This window comes from Cygnus olor, chromosome 2, assembly GCF_009769625.2.
Source record: "Cygnus olor isolate bCygOlo1 chromosome 2, bCygOlo1.pri.v2, whole genome shotgun sequence".
Lineage (NCBI taxonomy): Eukaryota > Metazoa > Chordata > Aves > Anseriformes > Anatidae > Cygnus > Cygnus olor.
In genome coordinates, this window is record NC_049170.1 from 50,187,018 (window position 1) to 50,193,357 (window position 6,340).

The window sequence follows — 6,340 nt, forward strand, 5'->3', positions numbered from 1 at the left end:
ACATAGTCTGTTGAGACCTCCCCATCCCCCAATCTTATGTTGCTTGCTTGCTGGCTAAGTTTGCTGGAAAAGCATACATACCTTTATCATGTCATTTACCAAACAAAAGCTGCTAAGGGCATTGTTCTACTGACTGCTCATTGCGATATAGTATACTGTTAATACAGAGGAGAATCCTTCTTAAAGGAAAAAATACTTTTCTTATAGTGTATAATAAACACTTTTAGAGAATCCTCAATCATAAACCCAGTTCAAAACTTGTATGGAGAAAAAGTATGTTGTATTTGAACAGACTGACAGTATATTCAGTGCAAGTGTGGACACATGGAAAATGTTACTCATTCTCCTTACTTACATGTATCCTATGCGTCAATAAATTAATTGTGTGTTGGAAATAATCAAAAACAGACTTGACTGTTAAGTGATAAAGACATTTTACAGACATATTGCATTACCTCTTCTCCTTAAGAGCATTTTGATATGAAAGTGATATATGTAAATATTTCAAAATTAATGACTCAGGGTTCAGATGGCTCTGCTGTTGTTTTTCATGTAATATTTCAACTTCAACAACGAGTGAATTCATTGGTGGTGTTGTGGTGTATTTCAGGCTTTGTTTTTCAGCTATTCTTTTTTTCTTATTTTGGCTTTTAGGTGTCTGCCTTCAGAAAATGACGCAATGCAATATTTCTGTTTTAGTTCCTTTCACCCTGCTCCCATAGACCCTTTTGCTGGCAGTGACAGCATAAGCCAGAGAGATCCCTTCACATCTGTCTGCCCTGGCTCTCTGCCCTGAGGGTCTGGTAATCCTCTATTTTCTGTGGATATTTTCAGCTTGAGACCTGCATTAGGCTGCATGTTACACTGGTGCCTAGAGTAGCTATTGATTCTGCTGGCGTGGACGTTTAAAATTGAGGTTGAAATGTCCCCTGGGTTGAGAAGACAGATGAGAGACAGGTCCTCGCTCCCTTCCTAACTCTGAGTTGCTGGTGTTTCCCAGTCAATGCTGGGCTGCTGTTGGCCCTGTCCTTCCTATATCCCAGGCAGCAGAAGATGAAAAGGACTAGGACAGGCCTGGATCTCCCAAAAGCACATCTGTGCTTTCCCCTCCCCAGCCTCCCAACAAAGTGCTGTCACTGTGCCTGGAACACCATCAATGCCGCAATCTGCTGTTTTAATTGAGTCAGAAATGGCATGTAAAAAATCATCAGTTGCTGATTCAAAACCATAGGGAAGCGCTGCAGGGTTTATTACTTGCTTTTGCCAAGCAGAAGCTCTTGGTGCCAGAGACTCTGTGGGCTCCTTGCTTGTCTCTTGCAATGCATCCATGGATGTTGCATGCTGCTATTAGAACTGGGCAGCAGGTGGTGAATTAAAGCATTCAGCTACCAAGACGAAAAAGCATTTTTTTTTTCCTTTTTTTTTTTTTTTTTCCTTTTTTTCTCCTACTGTTTTGTGGCTGGTAAGGAAAGAAGATGCAGCAGGTGCTACAGCCAATACTGCTGCCTTGGGGGCTCTTGTCCTTTGTCTGTTACTGCCATTACTGTCTCTCTTGTTGTTGTTGTCTTGTTCCTGCTGTTTTTACAGCAGAATCCTGTGCTTTGCTAGCAAATCATTGAACATGTTTTTGGGGGTGGAGAGCTGACAGTGTTTTGGAGCTGACTGAAAAGCAAGAAGGGTGGTAGTAGCCTTCTCCTCTTTTCTTCTTCTTCTTGTTGTTTTCCCCCCCATTATGTCTTCTCTGGTTGTTTTTATTTCCACTAGACTGTCTCACACTGTCCCCAGCCAAATTCATGTTCTGCTAAGATTTATCCCTCCAGACAAAATAATGCAATTGGAAAAGATTCCTTATAATTTTGCTTTCCATCTGAAACAATTTGTGAATAACACTATCAGCGATGATATTAATTTAATTAATTCCGATATTTTCACTCCTCTTTTAATGCATGTTTCTGAAATGTTCTTCTGATGTCCTAAGCAGACTCGTCCTCTCCTTATCTTCCTCTTTTCTGTTTAAGCTGATGGTTACATTTCTGAATTCCTTCCTATCAGAGTATCTCCAGTCAAGTAGGAAGGCTACTTTTTTTTTTTTTTTTTTTTTTTTTTAACAGCTGTCCAATTATTTTGTCTGGTTGCAGCTGTAATTATGTTCTGTGGTTACAGTTACAAGCAAGTGTAATTAGATTTCCAGTTTCATGGTATAAGTTCATCACCACAGAAATGAGGAAATACTTCTTATGTGTAGGATGTTGGGATGTTGATTAAAGTAGTATTTTATTATATTTAAATGTGGTGATTCCTGTCCTGTTATAGCTGGTGTGTGTATTTATCTTACTGAGTCAGATGCTGTGTATGCTTGTGGTGGCATAGTCGCCAGCACTCCTCTGGAACCTGTTTAATTGCTAATGATCATCTTGGATTGGGATTTTAGGCTTTGCATGAACTGATGTCTTTCTAACATCATCTTCCACAGGAAATTACCTCTGATTAGTAGTTGATTTAACTCCATGGAAATAAAAAAATATCTGGAGAGCTGGAGTAGAAGGGTGGAAAATCACAGGAACTGACATTTCCTTTGTACTGTGTAAGTATAACTTTCCCCTTGTGTGAAGGAAGTCTGGACTTGACAGCCTTGCAGACCTCAAGAGCATAATGCAGAATTAAATCAAGCCCTCCGATAATCCACATTAGAGGTTCTGAGATTGCTCTGGTTTTGAATACCAAAACACCAGTCATATTCAGATGAAGGATTCAGCACTTTCTGTCTTTGAAAAGAACTCAAACAAATTTAGTCAAGGTTTTAAAACCAAAAAGTAATAACTTTAAGTGATATTTATTTTTTCTCAAGATCCATTGTAAATGGCACAATTTTACAAAAGTTGTGCCATTGCACAACTCAGCCTTTGCTTTGTTTCTAATGCTGTGCTAAATTAAACTGAAACTAAGATATCCCTTGAAATATCAAGGAAACTCTTCTGGTTTTACTCTAATGGAAAGTGACAGAATATCTCTGAGCACTTTGACTTAAAAACAAGGAAGCCAGGAAAGAGGTCCTGTATGGTTTATTGCAGATTTTATATGTTTTACTGATTGACATTTTCAGACTCTCATGATGAGGTAAAAGGATGCCTGAGAAGGATAAGAATCGGTTTATCTGGTGAGATGAAATTCTACATTTTTTTCCCATTGTTTTTACCAAAGTAATCATCCTCTGCGTGTTATGTAATGGCAAAATGAGGAACCTGAAGCGCTTGTTGTTTGGGCTTCGAGTAGGGGATTGCAGAGGGTTTCCTACTGTTGCAGTTATGTGCTTTCTCACCTACTCTCAGCATGAGTTTTTGGAGCTTTGTCATGATGATACTGGTGAAGTTTGAACAACAAATTGTATGCATGCAAGATTTGTAAAGCCCTACAGCATAACTGGCCATATTGTTAATTTTAGGAATACATAGTAGTCACTTGATATAAACATACTTCCAGTCAAGAGTATCACAGAATCACAGAATTGTCTAGGTTGGAAGAGACCTCTTGAAGATCATCTAGTCCAACCTCTGACCTAACACTAACAAGTCCTCCACTAAACCATATCACTAAGCTCAACATCTAAACGTCTTTTAAAGACCTCCAGGGATGGCGACTCAACCACTTCCCTGGGCAGCCCATTCCAATGCCTAACAACCCTTTCAGTAAAGAAGTTCTTCCTAGTATCCAACTTAAACCTCCCCTGGCGCAACTTGAGCCCATTCCCCCTCATCCTATCACCAGGCACGTGGGAGAATAGACCAATCCCCACCTCGCTATAGCCTCCTTTAAGGTACCTATAGAGAGCGATAAGGTCGCCCCTGAGCCTCCTCTTCTCCAGGATAAACAACCCCAGCTCCCTCAGCCGCTCCTCATAAGACTTGTTCTCCAGACCCCTCACCAGCTTCGTTGCCCTTCTCTGGACTCTCTTGAGCACCTCCATGTCCTTCTTGTAGCGAGGGGCCCAAAACTGAACACAGTACTCGAGGTGTGGCCTCAGCAGAGCCGAGTACAGGGGGACAATCACTTTCCTAGACCTGCTGGCCACGCTGCTTCTTATACAAGCCAGGATGCTGTTGGCCTTCTTGGCCACCTGAGCACACTGATGGCTCATATTCAGCCGACTATCAACCAATACACCCAGGTCCTTCTCTGCCGGGCAGCTTTCCAACCACTCATCTCCCAGCCTGTAGCTCTGCTTGGGGTTGTTGCGCCCCAGGTGCAGGACCCGGCACTTGGCCTTGTTGAACTTCATACAGTTGACCTCAGCCCATCGGTCCAGCCTATCCAGATCCTCCTGCAGAGCCTTCCTACCCTCGAGCAGATCGACACATGCACCTAACTTGGTGTCATCTGCAAACTTACTGAGGGTGCACTCGATCCCCTCGTCCAGATCATCGATAAAGATATTAAAGAGGACTGGCCCCAGTACTGAGCCCTGGGGGACGCCACTAGTAACCGGCCTCCAACTGGATTTGACTCCATTCACCACAACTGTTTGGGCCCGGCTATCCAGCCAGTTTTTAACCCAAAGAAGTGTATGCCAGTCCAAGCCATGAGCAGCCAGTTTCTTGAGGAGAATGCTGTGGGAAACGATCAATGAAAGCAAAATCCTTTTGGACCCAAATGTAATCTGTCACACCCAGAGAAAACAAAAAACAAAAAGTCATTGTGAAAGTCCCTGTAGATTTATGGCTGTATACCTGGATGTGCCTCAGTATTGCTTCCTTTCTGTATAAACTTGTAGATGTCAATGTGTAGGAAAGATGGCAAGAACCATTCCTCATCTCTTGTGCCCCATCATGCCCTGGCCAGCTTTTCTTTAGCAGGTTTCAGAGAGTTCAGAGAGTGAGTGTGAACAAAAACTGGCCTCTGATTAGCGAAGACATGGACAATGTGTTTTTTTTTTTTTTTTTTTTTTTTTTTTTTTTTTTTTCATGAGCTCTGCTCTTCAGCTGATGAGTTACACCTGTAGCCCCTAGCAGGTAAGTGAAAACATTGATCCTCGGCTTCCCTCCTGACGTTTGCACTGCACAGGTTGTGGGATGCTGCTCGGATGGAGATCTCACTACAGATACAAGCTTTGCAGAGGTCTCCCTGAGGAAGCTCCTCCTGTGTGCAGAGTACTATCCAGAGGGTGAAACTTTCTGCAGGAGGGAATGAAGAACTGACTTTTTTATCCTGGGCTGCTATTGTGGTGTTTTTACCCAACTGGGCAGCTGAACTCTACCACAAATGTTCTCTCACTGCCCCTCTGCAAAGGAAAAGGGGGAGAAAATACAATGGAAGTGGTTCAAGGGTTGAGATAGCGATGGGGAGGTCATCCACCAATGATCATCATGGGTAAAACAGACTCTGTATAAGGAGATTAATATAATTTATTACCTATCACTAGTGGGCTAGAACAGTGAGAAACTAAAAGCAAACTAAAAAATACCTCCCTCCCTATCCACTCAAGGGTACTTCTGGGGAGTCTTTGTCATAGTTAGCACCATATGTATATTCAGTTACAAGTTATACATTTATATGCTACCTGGCAAAAATGATTAATGTGTTGAGCAGTATAGCAAGACCTACAAAGTGTTGTTCATTCTTTTTTTTGTTTTGTTTTTGTTTTTTCCCCGCTGTATTTTTTTTTTAATTATTTTTGCTGATCTTGTTTTGAAAAGACAGAACAGGCATTCTTGTAACTGGGATAAACAATTAGTGAGATTACAGGCTGCTCGAGGTAGCTAGCATCATTCAGTGTGCAAAGGAAATTCTGCCCTGAAAATGCAGGAGGACTTCCTCTCTGTCTCCTCAGGAGGGATGCTGCCAACCCTGTACAAAGCACTGGGAATGCTCATGTCCCCAGATGTTCCCAGAGGATGGCTGCTGTGCTGTATATGGCTATCAAGATCCATGTCAGCCCTGCATGATCTGTTTTATTGTACAGAGGTATACAGTTATGGCGTATGAGCATGTGTTCTTTTGCTTTCTTTGGGTTTAGCAATTCCATCATGGTACATTTACTCTGTGTCTGCTTTGTGACATGTGGCTTTCATATCCATGCTTTTTAAACAGCAGGCTGTAATGGTAGCCTTGCTCTTGCAAGCCTGGAGGGGCAGCTTCATTTCTGTATGGACTGTGGGGCTTTCTCAGGCTTATGTTTATGTATGATTTAGTATTCCAGCTCATGTCATCCCATGCTATCGGTAACATGTGAAATGGTGTTTGTGGGTGGCAGGTGTGAATATGTATCAGTCACATTTGCTGTCCCTAATAAAAGGAAGATCATGTTCTGTGGACTGATGTGCCTGTGCTTGGATGAGAGAGATTA

The 6,340-nt window shown here is 42.1% G+C and overlaps 1 long non-coding RNA gene across 1 annotated transcript; it reads left to right on the top strand.

Moving 5' to 3' along the window:
* The first annotated feature begins 2,471 nt into the window (after window positions 1–2,471).
* LOC121066595 lies at window positions 2,472–6,130 on the top strand. The gene is made up of 3 exons (XR_005817858.1): window positions 2,472–2,584; window positions 3,104–3,157; window positions 5,825–6,130. It is a non-coding gene; the product is annotated as an uncharacterized LOC121066595 (long non-coding RNA).
* The last annotated feature ends 210 nt before the right edge of the window (window positions 6,131–6,340 follow it).